The 12,813-nt window shown below is 36.8% G+C and overlaps 1 pseudogene; it reads right to left on the reverse strand.

Annotated features, from left to right (window-relative positions):
* Window positions 1-3,191: 3,191 nt before the first annotated feature.
* LOC125861787 (polygalacturonase-like) lies at window positions 3,192-4,885 on the reverse strand (annotated as a pseudogene).
* Window positions 4,886-12,813: the final 7,928 nt, after the last annotated feature.

The following is a 12,813-nucleotide window of genomic DNA, read 5'->3' on the forward strand; positions in this document are numbered from 1 at the left end:
TTTTTTTTTTTGCTTTAAAATAGACCAAACTTACAATTAATCTATTTTATTATTTCAGGGATGTCATTCACCTTATCAATACATTATCTTGATAAATGCTACCAAGTTTTAATGTGAATGAAAATTGCTATGGGATATTGAATTTGTTAGAAGATGCTCATAATATTGTAACAGGACGTCCTTCTACTTGGTTAGAAAAAACCACTAGCTTAGAAGCGGTTCATCAGAATACTGCTGGTACAATAAAAATGGATAATGATATAGATTTAAGAATATTGTTCAATACGTACAAGAATATGGAGAAGAGAGAGGTTCAAATAAATCTAAATATAATAGATGAAAACCCTGAAGAAGCAGCAGGTAAAAATTTTCAGTGGACTGACGATGAAGAAGATGGAAATATGGTTCATAATATGGAGGTTCACTCAGATGAACAAAATAATGACGATGCCTTATCTGATTATGAATCTGATGAAAATGGAGTATTTGAATGTGTAAGTGATGATGACAAAGAAGTTGAGCATCCAATGGCAAAAGTAAGCGACAAAATGCAGGGTGACGTTTTCAAATTTATGTATGATGAGAAACTAAAAAACAGAGATTGTTGTACTTAAAGAGGGGCAAATGTTCAATAATGTGACTTAATTTGAAGCTTTAGTTTTCAGTTTATGCCATTAGGCATTTTACTTTTAAATTTTGGATAATTTGACTTCGGTCAATAGTTTTAATAAACATGATCGGATGAGAATTTTGTCAGCGCGGTTAGCTTCAAAAGGTCATTATTTATCCAATAGGATGATTGATTTGGATTTTGAGGCTTTCATTTTCAATTTGTGTCATTAGGCGTTTTAACTTTTAACTTTTGGCCAAAATTTGACTTTGGTCAATAATTTTGGTAAACGTGCACGGATGGGAATTCTGTCAGCGTGGTTAGGTTTGAAAGGTTATTTTTTTATCTAATATGATGGTTCGTTCGAGTTTTTGAGGCTTTCATTTTCACTTTGTGCCGTTAGACATTTTAACTTTTAACTTTTAACTTTAAGCCAAAGTTTAATTTCAGTCAACATTTTGGTAAACATACTCAAATGAGAACTCCGCCAGTGAGGTTAGCTCAGGAAGGTTGTTTTTGGTCTAATAGGATGATTGGTTCAGGTTTTGAAGCTTTCATTTTTAGTTTGTGCCGTTAGGCGTTTTGACCAAAATTTGACTTAGGTAAATTTTTTTGGTAAACATGCTCGGATGAGAATTTCGTCAGCGCGGTTAGCTTTGGAAGGTCATTTTTTATATAATAGGATGATTGGTTCGGACTTTGAGACTTTCATTTTCAGTGTGCCATTAGGCGTTTTAAGTTTTAAGTTTTGGCCAAAATTTGACTTTGGTCAATTTTTTTAATAAATGTACTCGGATGAGAATTCTGTTAGCGCGATTAGCTCCAAAAAGTCATTTTTGATCTAATATGATGGTTGGTTCTGATTTTGAGGCTTTCATTTTTAGTTTGTGCCCTTAGGCGTTTTAACTTTTAAGCTTTGACCAAGATTTGACTTTGATCAATATTTTTGGTAAACTTGCTCGTATGAGAATTTCGTTAGCGCGGTTAGTTTCGGAAGGTCATTTTGGATGTACTAGGATGCTTGGCACGGATTTTGAAGCTTTCATTTTCAGTTTCTGCCATTAGGCGTTTTAACTTTTAAGTTTTGACCAAAATTTGACTTTAGTTAATATTTTTGGTAAACATGCTTGGATGAGAATTGTTGGTAACTTATTTTCTTGTATAAATTGTACTTCTTCAGTAGCTCTTGTACCTGCTTAGATTAGTTTCTTGGGGGTATTTAGTTGGTCTCTTGTAAATATCTTGGAGGTTTTAATGTATTTAAAGACATTTTCGTATCCTCATATAGTCTTCTAGATAATCCATGATCACATGAGCTTAAAGGAGCTAAATAGTTAATCGAGAAAGCATAAGTCTACATGACAAATGCCTCAAACTATGTTGGCCCACATAAGTTAAGGATTGTACCGTTGGTTTGGGAGACTCCTTTCATGCCTCAGGTAAGGGGTAGTTATGGATTCACATGATATATGCGTGCATGTCTCATACCCGACAAGCTATGAGATGGCTTAGCTGATCGGGCTGCGGTTAGACTCCATGCACTCACATGGTGGGTTTTTGGTTACACTATTAGACTCCCATAATGAACTAAAATATGATGAATGAGGTATACTTAAGGCATCCTGAACGACCTCATCTCTTAACCTTCATATGTTACGATTATGTCTACATTAGTTGCTTCAATTAATCTAATATGTACATTATGTTATATTCCTCCATTTTAAATAAAATACTATTTCATATGTATTTACATCCCTTTTGTCAATGACGCTGCATCTTTTTATTGATGTAGACTCATGTACGCAGACACGTGATCAGGCCGCTCACTAGGTTCCATATCTTGCTATTAGTGAGCCTCTCTCTGTTTCTGGGGCATAGTCTACATATTTTAGGAATCTATGTTTTCTTTTAAGGTATACTGAGGGCCTTGTTCCGGTTACAGGCTTCATAGATAGACCAATAGTTGCGTTACGTTTGGACCTTCGTGTCCTTTGACAATGGTCCTAAATTTCTATGACTTAACGTTATGAAATATGTTTTCTTATGAAAGTTATCTCTTCAAATACTTTTAAATGTATTCCTCCACTCATGTTTAGATGTATCCTCATGTCTAATGCCATGTTATGGACAGCTCGGACCAGCAATGACATCGAGTGTCTGCCACGTCCAGGGTGTAGGATCGGAGCGTGACAACCGATTTACATCATCTTAGGGTGTATATATAGCATATCAGTATCAAATACATTGTAACTAGTGAAAGCCAGGTGCCCTAAGTTGAAACAGGTACCAATACGATAGAGAGGATTTTGGAGATGACTTGGCACATCAGGATCATGTTTGATGATATTTTCACTTTCATGGAACAATGCAATGTTTCCTGGAGTCATACATATAGAGAAGCCAATGCAACCTAGCTAATGCCACATTTCATTAAAATAATACCAAAAGCCAATTCACACAAACTAACACTCCTAAGATTAGAATGACCTCTGAATATATACTAGGTCAACCATAACAAATTTACCAAAATTTCTATCGCAATCAGTGTGGACACAATGAATATATACGAAATCTAGTTAAATTACAAACAACTTTCTGGTTTATTTACACCATAGGAAGTTCCAGCAGCATTGGAGCATAACGCTTGTGCTTGTTGATTTTTAAAGGTTAGATTTACATCTTCCAGTCTAATCCCTTGACAGGGATTAGCCTTACTACAAGCAAGTTTAAGTGCAACTTGAGATGTCGATGTTCCATGAATGTCTTGATATGTTACATCGCTTATCTTAACACCTGATACCTATTAATTAAAAAAACGTATATGAGTTATAACTGCCTAATTATATTTATGCATATTAAATTTCCAACTGAAGCGCGCAATTGTACCTGGCCAGGGCAATTCTTCTGATCAGGGCAATATTCTTGATCAATTAAGATGGGATATCTGGCGTTCACCATCACGGAATGTTGAAACAGAACACCCTTCACAAATCCATTACTAGGCCTTGCCCATATCTTTATTCTCAATCCATTTTGAGTACCTCTAAACGTAGTCGTCTTCACTGTAACATTTTGAACCCCTGCTTCTTGCATACTCCACCCCAGACTTCCAATGCTGAGAAAATAAACAAGAGTTGGGTACTTCTATATGCTGACAGTGTAAGCGAATACTAATATGCATCCATGAGCTTTTTGTCAATTTACCTTATGCCATGACCAGGGCCACAAGAGACATTTTCAATCCACAAGTTGGAGGTTCCAGGGCCTATTGATATACAATCATCACCAGTACCAATTACTGTTTTCAAAATGGTGACACCAGTAGAAGCTGCTATATGAATCCCGTCTGTGTTTGGGCTGTTAGCTGAGGCTGAAATTTTCATGTTCTGCAGCTTAGCATTTTGGCATCCATCAATAACCATATGGAACATTTGGCTGTTTAATGAAGTCAATCCACTTATAACCATGTTGTTTGAATTGTAAAATGCAAGTGTCTGCAATATTCAGAGAGGCGGAGCCAGCGTTAGGAGTTTGGGGCTTCTAAGAGAAAAATATTGCAAAACATACTTCTTTTAAAAAAGGAAAAGAAAGTTTTGATTGATAGTAGGCTTCGAACCCACAAACACTAGTGTGAAAAGTATTTTCACTACCTTTCTTACCACTGAGTTGTTGATCAATTTTTTATTAGGCGTTCACAGGTTATATATATATATATATATGAATACAGTCTACGAAAAAGCTAGTGCATTCGTCCGAACACACGAACCTCCACCTAGCTCTGACTCTGTCTGCATATCACACATTAGAATAAGATATGGAACATACCGTTGCACCATTAGGACAACTTTTGCCAGAGGTTTTACAAGTTCAAAGAGCAGCACCTTGACCATCAAAAGTTCCACCAGAAATTGTAAGTGCATTAACTCTCTCAAACTTTAGCCAATTTCCAGTATTACCTATAACTTTATAATCAGAGGGAGCTACTAAGGTACCATCAATCTTTATTGTAGTATCTTTATTCTTGCAATTTTGTCCCCAAAATGCAGCACTTGCTAGTAAATACCTTCCTTGTGGTACATATATCATGACGGACTTTGTGGAAGCACAAGCTGCAGCCCATGCATTCAGAAATGCTTTCGTTGAATCCGTTTTTCCATCAGGTTTGGCTCCGTAACTCTGCACATTGAATGTAATCTTCGTCCCCGATGATAAATGGAAGAAAAACATGATAACTAGAAGAAGAAGAAGAGACACATGTTTCTTGGTGATTAGCATTATTTTTCTGAAGGTTTAATTAGAGAAAAGAATATGAATTATCTTTGAGTAATGGAGAATTAATTAGCAGATGTTTTATAAGGGTATAGTACATAATATTTATAGGGTTTTGGAGTTCATGCATTTGGTTTACTTTGAAAAATTCCCTTTGTAAGTCGACTTTGTTTTGTTAATAGTGATCTAGGATTTTCAAGGGGATTCGGCTTTTTTTTATTTATTGTAGTGCTTAGTGTTTGAGCTTGGAATCTCAATGTAAGTTTTGAATCCCGTATACCACTGAGTCACCCTCTAGTCATTTATTGGGTGAATTCAGTAAGTTCGGATGAACATCCCGACGACCTCTTAGATCCGCGCCCTCGGTTAATAGGTAATGTGAATATATATACATGTTGAAGTTATCTGAGTTTTTATTTTCTAAGTGTGTGTAGCTTATCATTTTCTCTATTTTTTTTATTTTTTTTTTAGAAAAAGAAGATTATTTGGCCCGTATTTACAAGTTTCATTTGACGATAAATAAGTGGCTCCCTATTTCACTAGATGACTTATTAAGAAATCACTAAGAAAAGCGATATGAACTGATTTTGGATTGCTCTTCTAGAGGAATCTTTTTCGTTCACCGCTAACAATTAAGAAATTAATAACAGACAAAATTTCATAGCTAAACAATAAGAATTTCATGCTAATATTATTTAGGACCTTATAAGAAAAATCAATTATTAGCTAACTAAAGGCTATTTAGCGATAGATATGCTGAGAATTACTAATAAATTTTGTCACTAATTTCATGTTTTCTAATTATACTTCTTTTTTTCATGATAATTTTCAAGACACTACTTAAGGATCAAATGCATACAACATTGTGAAATAATAATTGGTCTTCCGTATGATACGGTACAATAATTAGTACATACATGTTCTTTCATGTTCATTCATAATTGGTCTAATCATGAGAGCATATGAACCTTTGACTTCAAATATAAAATAAAACTTATCGAATAAGAGGCATTATAAATTAATATAAAAAGGTATCATTGACGTACAGAATTAATATTAATAATAAATAGAAACATTCCGTTATATTATGAATATATATAGAATTAATCCTTGGTCAGAATCTCCACATGGTGCAATTTAGTGATACGTAATCATCGCACTTAAAGTCGACGCGTATAGCGTATTAACGTGATAACGGGTCTTATTTAAATATAGAAAAGGAGTTAATACAAGTATAGATCACATGGGGTAGAAAAGTTTTAGAAATATTAACTATATCTTACATTTCGAGTAAAATAAAAAAAAATATTGGCATAGAACATTGATGTTCGACCTAAAATGTGCATATTTCGATATTACTAGTCGTTCCACGTCGTACGTTTATCTTTTTTTTTTTTTTTTTTTAATTTTTTTATTATTATTATTATTATTATTTAATTTCTATATATTAAAAAGTTGAGTTATAAAATAGAAAATGTTGATATTAATTATTAACTATAGTATTTCTACCATTTATATTTTATTCATTGAATAATATAAAATATAGTGTGAAAGACATAAAATAAATGATATATTCAAGTATTTTTTTTGCTATCCCTCATTTGTAGCTTCTACTTTTCTTTTCTTCTCATGTTGAATGGTGCGATTTCCTTTATTTGATCTCTAGTTATTAGAATTCAACTTTATAAGTTTGTTTAATTCATTTGTGGTAACGTTTAAAATTCATTGACAATAAAGTAAGTTTGTTTAATTTATTGATTCATAACGAAATAATAAACTATTAAAAATGTCATTTTTAAAAGGTAACAGCCATTTGCATATGTTTTATATTTATGAGCATGTGAATGTCTTCTAATTATTCTTATATTCTTTTTGGTATTTTCAATGAGGTTCTTTTAATTCTATGTGGAATGTAAATTTACAGCGTTGCAAATAAAATAAAAGTTTTAAGTATTTTGATTTTTTTTTCATTTTCATGTCTTAACATATTTCAACTTAATTTATGATGATAAGAAAATACTTAGTTATTGAATATTAATTAACTAATTAATTTTTATTAATATTCACAACTCTCTCGTATTTCATATTCATAACTTCCAGATTTTAATGTGCAAGTCAACTCTCATGTAATTACACTCCGCACATTTCAAATTAAGACCTGAACCTTTTTTTTTATGTATGCATATAGACCTAAATTCGAGGATTTCTGTTGTGTCTGAGAGAGGTGCATAGTTCACCTTTCATTTTTGGAGTTATATGGAGGAGCAGATGGGTACCAAGCATGACGCGAAATGAAGATTGAATAGGAAGGACGTGTGCTGATATAGTCAATCGATCAATAGCGACCCAAATATTGTTAACACCTGTAGAAGTCCAAGGCAAACTTGCCACAAAGTCCATAGTGATGCGATTCTATTTCCACTCCGGAATGGGTAATCTTCGAAACTCACCACCAAGTCTCAAATGATCGGCCTTCACCTGCTAGCAACCCAGGAAACGGGACACATAGCCTACAATATCTCTACTCATGCCGCTCCACCAATAATGCTACCTAAAATTGCGATAAATCTTCGTGGTGTCCAGATTTATAGAGTATCTAGAATTGTGGGCCTCATAAAGCATCAACTGGATCAAACCCTCTACTCTTTTAAACACAATTACGGCCAACAAATCTCAAAACCCCATCTAAATCTAAAGTAGTTTGATCGAAATCATCCGCTAACACCCGATCTCAAAGCACCACCAAAGTCTCATTCTCAAACTGAAGACCATGGATCCGATCATGTAAGGAAGACTGAACTCCCATATAGGCTAAGACACACATAGAATTTGAAATATCTAATTGAATCATCTGATTAGCTAAGGAATAAATGTCTAAAGCTAAAGGTCACTTAATAGTAGACATGAAGGCTACACTACCCATACTCACCGCCTGTTGGCTCAAAGCATCTGCTACCACATTCTCCTTGCCAGGATGGTAGAGAATAGAGAGGTCATAGTACTTCAGAAGCTCAATCCAACAATGCTACCTAGAATTAAGGTCCCTTTAACTCATAATATACTAGAGACTCTCTGAACAATGTAGATCTTGCAACGAAATCCATATAGGTAGTGGCTCCAGATCTTGAGACAAAACACTACCTTTGCCAACTCACAGTCATGAGTGGGGTAGTTGCGCTCATGCATCTTAAGATACCTCGATGCCTAAGCAATAATCGACCCTATTGCATTAGAATCTACAAATGTATTGAATGCTCTTTATGCTTATGATACAGGTTTTAGGAACATCTTTGTTGTTTTCTTATCAGTTGTGGCCTAACTTCCATTTGGAAATATCGTATGTGTTATTTATTTTGGCATACACACCATTTTTGGGTTTTCAATGTTTGTGCCATCATGACCTAGACTTTTGGGTTGTGACAATTTGGTATCAGAGTGAAAGATTCACCTGTTCCATAAGTTAAACAACAAGGTGTGTTGTAGAGTCTTCAAAATCCGTACGTAGACGTTCGTACTTATCTTCGAGAGGCTACAAGATACCTAGTAGGAGAAATTTCTTTCCTTTGATTCCTTTCATGTGAATTATTCATATCAAGTATTACATACCTCTAAACTATTCTTTATACATAGATGGCGAGGACTAGAGCCAGTACCTGCTGCCTGAGCCACAGTTCTTAGATGAGGTAAGAGATGTAGTGGAGTTAGGGGTAATGGCCGAGCGAGAGGGGAAACACCTGCTCGAGGAAGAGCAAGGGAGACATCACCTCACACTGTATATAACCATCATGATGTTATTGAGTTGCATAATGAAGAGAGGGGACCAACCCACCTTCTCTTGGTTCTCAACAACACTCTGATACTTTAAGAGTTGATTGGCAGGTTATTTTCTACATTGGATAGTGCCCCTACTTTTGGTATCTGGATGGGTACTACTGGTTCTCCTATTATAGTTGGTGTTACACTGTTAGTTCAGGGGCCAAGTATGGGATTTCAGACTCCTGATTCCTCTTTAGTTCCTTCTTTGGCCGTTTTGAGATTTGCAGCTCCACCTCTTTCTACTGGTGCAGATATGGTCGGTTGCCGAGCAGAAGAGTTTTGAGAGATTTATTAGATTGGGACCTTCTGGATTTGATAGTTCAGATAGAGAGGAGGTTTTTGACTTCTTATATTGTGTTCTAGGATATGTTGTTCGACCTGGGCATCTTAGAGGACGGGGGAAACCATGCATGGTACTTCTCGATCCTGTCTCCGAGGGACAGTTGAACTAGCGACTCATGAATGCTTCTGGGTTGGACGAGCCAATAACTCGAAGGCGTTCGTTCTATTTTTTAAGAAAAAATCACAGCCTTACCTTATCTTTACCATGATATGGACATTATGACATACTCGGTTAGGTTGTTATCTAGGTCTCGATCGGGGGCGACTTCCAAATTATGGTCTCATTCTTCCCTTGATTCACGATCCTTGCACCTGAATTAATTCCCCATGTGTCGGGACCTGAACCGTGGTGGTGTTCTTCCATAACCTCTTCTACATAGGCTCCTCTACTTCTGGAATTTAAAAAGTGCTCATGGGGTGTCTTACATTTCTTATCAATTTTCAAGAGTGGCCAAGAAGTGGTGGAGATCAGTTTTTGTTCGTAGGCCCGTTGATTCTTCTGCTATGGGTTGTGAGAAGTTTACTAAGGTATTCTTTGAGAGGTTTGTTCCCTATAGCCTTAGATATGAGTGCAGGGATAAGTTCGATAGATTGGAGCATGGCTCTTTATTAGTTTCTGAGTATGGAGCTCATTTCCATTAGCTGTCCCGTTATGCCATATCGAGTATTCCCACAGAGTTTGAGTAGATTTGTAAGTTGGTAAGGGTGTTCGCCAATTATCTTCAAGAGGTCGCAACTTCTCTTGTGTTATCAGGTGGTACGGTCTAGAGTAATATTAGTCATTCCAGGATGATCGAGAGCATTCAGCACGCTAGACAGGGTAGCGGTGCCAAGAGGTTTTATCGCTAGGGCCAGTTCAGCGGTTATTCATTCAGAGGTAGAGATTATTCAGGTTAGGGCTCACAGGGTTATTAGGGTAGACCAATGCTGGTAGCTATTTAAAGTACATATGGTGTTAGCAGATCAAGGCCTAGTCAGATCGGTCAAGGCATGCATAGTGGCTCTTCAAGTTAGGGATGGTGTGCAGACTCTTCTAGTTACTCTCAATGGGGTTTAGGTCCTTATGGTTTTTTTTTGTTTATGAGGAGTTTGAGCACAACACAAAGGATTTCCCTAGACATTTCTCTTATATTGTCTAGTCAGGATCACATGCTACTCGTTCTACGCCATCTACAGTGGTGTGTGGTACTTCATAGAGTACTAGAGGTAGTACCAAGGGTACTAAGAGAGGAGCTTAGGGAGCTCTACGTAGTGCTCGTGGTGGCTCTCAAACTAGTGGTAACCATAGACAACTCTATGTTATGCGAGGTAGATTCGAGACAGAGGCCTCAAATGCATTGATCACAAGTACTATCCCAGTCTGTCATTGTTCTGCTACAATATTATTTGATCCCAGGTTGACCTACTCTTATGTGTCTAATTATTTGGTTGTGGTATTGATCATGTATGTGAGTCCCTTGTTGTGCCTATTAGCGTCTCTACTATTGTAGACAATTCCTTAGTGGTGGATCAGATGTATCAGAGGTGTGTTATGGCATTTTCTGATAGAGAGACTCGGGCAGACCTGATTTTACTTGATATACTTGATTTTGATGTGATATTGAGCATGGATTGGTTATCTCCCCTTCATGCAATCTTATATTATTATGCAAAGATAGTGTCTTGATTTTACCCCATTTTACCTCGATTGGTGTAGAAGGGTGCTCCAAGTTAATATCCAAAGGGAGTGATATCTTTTCTTTGTTCCCATCATATGATGGAAATGGGTGCTTATCTGATTTGGCACATATTCACAATCTTACCAAAGATCCATCTATTTTAAAGACAATGAGAGTGGTAAGAGAGTTAATAGATGTGTTTCCTACCGACTTACCAAGTGTTCCTCCTAACCGTGACATCAACTTTTTGATTGACATGGAGTCGGGCACCAAGCCCATTTCCATATCTCCTTATCGGATGGCTCCGGTGGAGTTGAAGGAATTGAAGGCTCAACTGGAGGACTTGTTGCAGAAAGTGTTTATTCGTCCTAGTTTGTCACCATGGAGTGCACCAGTCTTATTTGTGAAGAAAAAGGATAGTAGTATGAGGATGTGCATCGATTATACATTGTTGAACAAGACTACGATCGATCAATAATAAGTACCATCTTCCCCACATCGATGATTTGTTTGATCAACTTTAGGGTGTATTAGTGTTCTCCAAGATTGACTTGAGGTCTGGCTACCATCAGTTGAGAGTTCGGGATTCTGATATATCGAAGACAACTTCCAGGACTCATTATGGGCATTATGAGTTTGTAATCATGTCCTTTGGACTAACTTATCCTCCGATCGCTTTTATGGAGTTGATGAACTGAGTATTTTGGCCTTATTTGGATTTTTTTGTGATTATGTTTATTGATGATATCTTGGTTTATTCCAAGAATGAGATCAATCATGTTGTCACTTGAGGACTGTACCTTAGAGATTGAGAGAGAAGTTGTATGCAAAATTCTCCAAGTGCGAGTTTTGGCTTGAGTCCGAGGCTTTCTTAGGTCATGTGGCGACCAAGAAAGGTATTATGATTGATCCAGCCAAGGTTAGGGTAGTTTGTGATTGGGTGAGACCTACTTTCCAAACAGAGATACAAAGTTTCATCGGGTTGGCGGGCAATAATCGTCAGTTCATTCAAAGTTTCTCTTCCATTGCAACTCCATTGACTAAGTACACTCAGAAGCATGTGGTATTTCTGTGGACCGATGAGTGTAATTTAAGAATTCAAAAGCTCAAGAAGTTATTGAGCTCAACACCTATCTTAACATTACCCGAGGAGGTTGTGACATTTGTGGTATTCTGTGATGTTTCGAGTGTTGGCCTAATGGGTGTGTTGATGCAAAAAGGGATATTCATAGCCTATGCTTCTCGATAGTTGAAGGTGAATGAGAAGAACAACCCTACTCTTGATTTAGAATTAGTGGCAGTGATTTTCGTCTTGAAGTTATGGAGGCATTATCTCTATAGTGTGCATTGTGAGGTCTTTACTGATCATCGTAGCCTTAAGTATCTCCTTTCTTAGATATGAAAATGAGGTAGCATAGATGGTTGGAATTATTGAAGGACTATGAAATCACCATTCTTTACCACTCGGGAAAGGCAAACATGGTAGCGGATGCTTTGAGTCAGAAGGAACCTAGTATGGGTAGCTTAGTCTTTCTTAAGGTGGAGGAGATACCATTGGCTTTAGAGGTTCAGTTATTGGCCAGACAGTTGGTTCGACTTAATATTTGTTTACCTCACCATGTTTTAACCTTCGTTAAAGGCTAGGTCTACATTGATGGATCAGATTCGTACCCACCAAGTTGAGGATGACGATTTGAGAGCAATTTGGTATAAGGTGTTGAGAGGTGAAGCCAAGTTGGTGACTCTTGATCCCGAGGGAATTTTGAGGATTTGTGGCCGTATTTGTGTTCTTGGAGTTGGTGGTTGGGTGCGTATGATAGTGGAGGATGCTCATTGTTCGAAATACTCTATTCACCCAAGGGCAACAAAAATGTACCACGATTTGAAGCAACATTATTGGTGGTGTGGTATGAAAAGAGATATTGTGGACTTTGTGTTCAAGTGCTTGAACTGTCAACAAGTGAAGTATGAGCATCAGATACCAGGCAGTACGATTCAAAGGATGCCCATACCTATGTGGAAGTGGGAGTGCATTACCCTGGATATCCTGACTAGATTACCCTTGACTTTGGGTGAATTTTAATCTATTTGGGTTATTGTGGATCAGTTGACCAACTC

The sequence above is a fragment of the Solanum stenotomum genome, chromosome 4 (assembly GCF_019186545.1).
Source record: "Solanum stenotomum isolate F172 chromosome 4, ASM1918654v1, whole genome shotgun sequence".
Taxonomy (NCBI): Eukaryota; Viridiplantae; Streptophyta; class Magnoliopsida; order Solanales; family Solanaceae; genus Solanum; species Solanum stenotomum.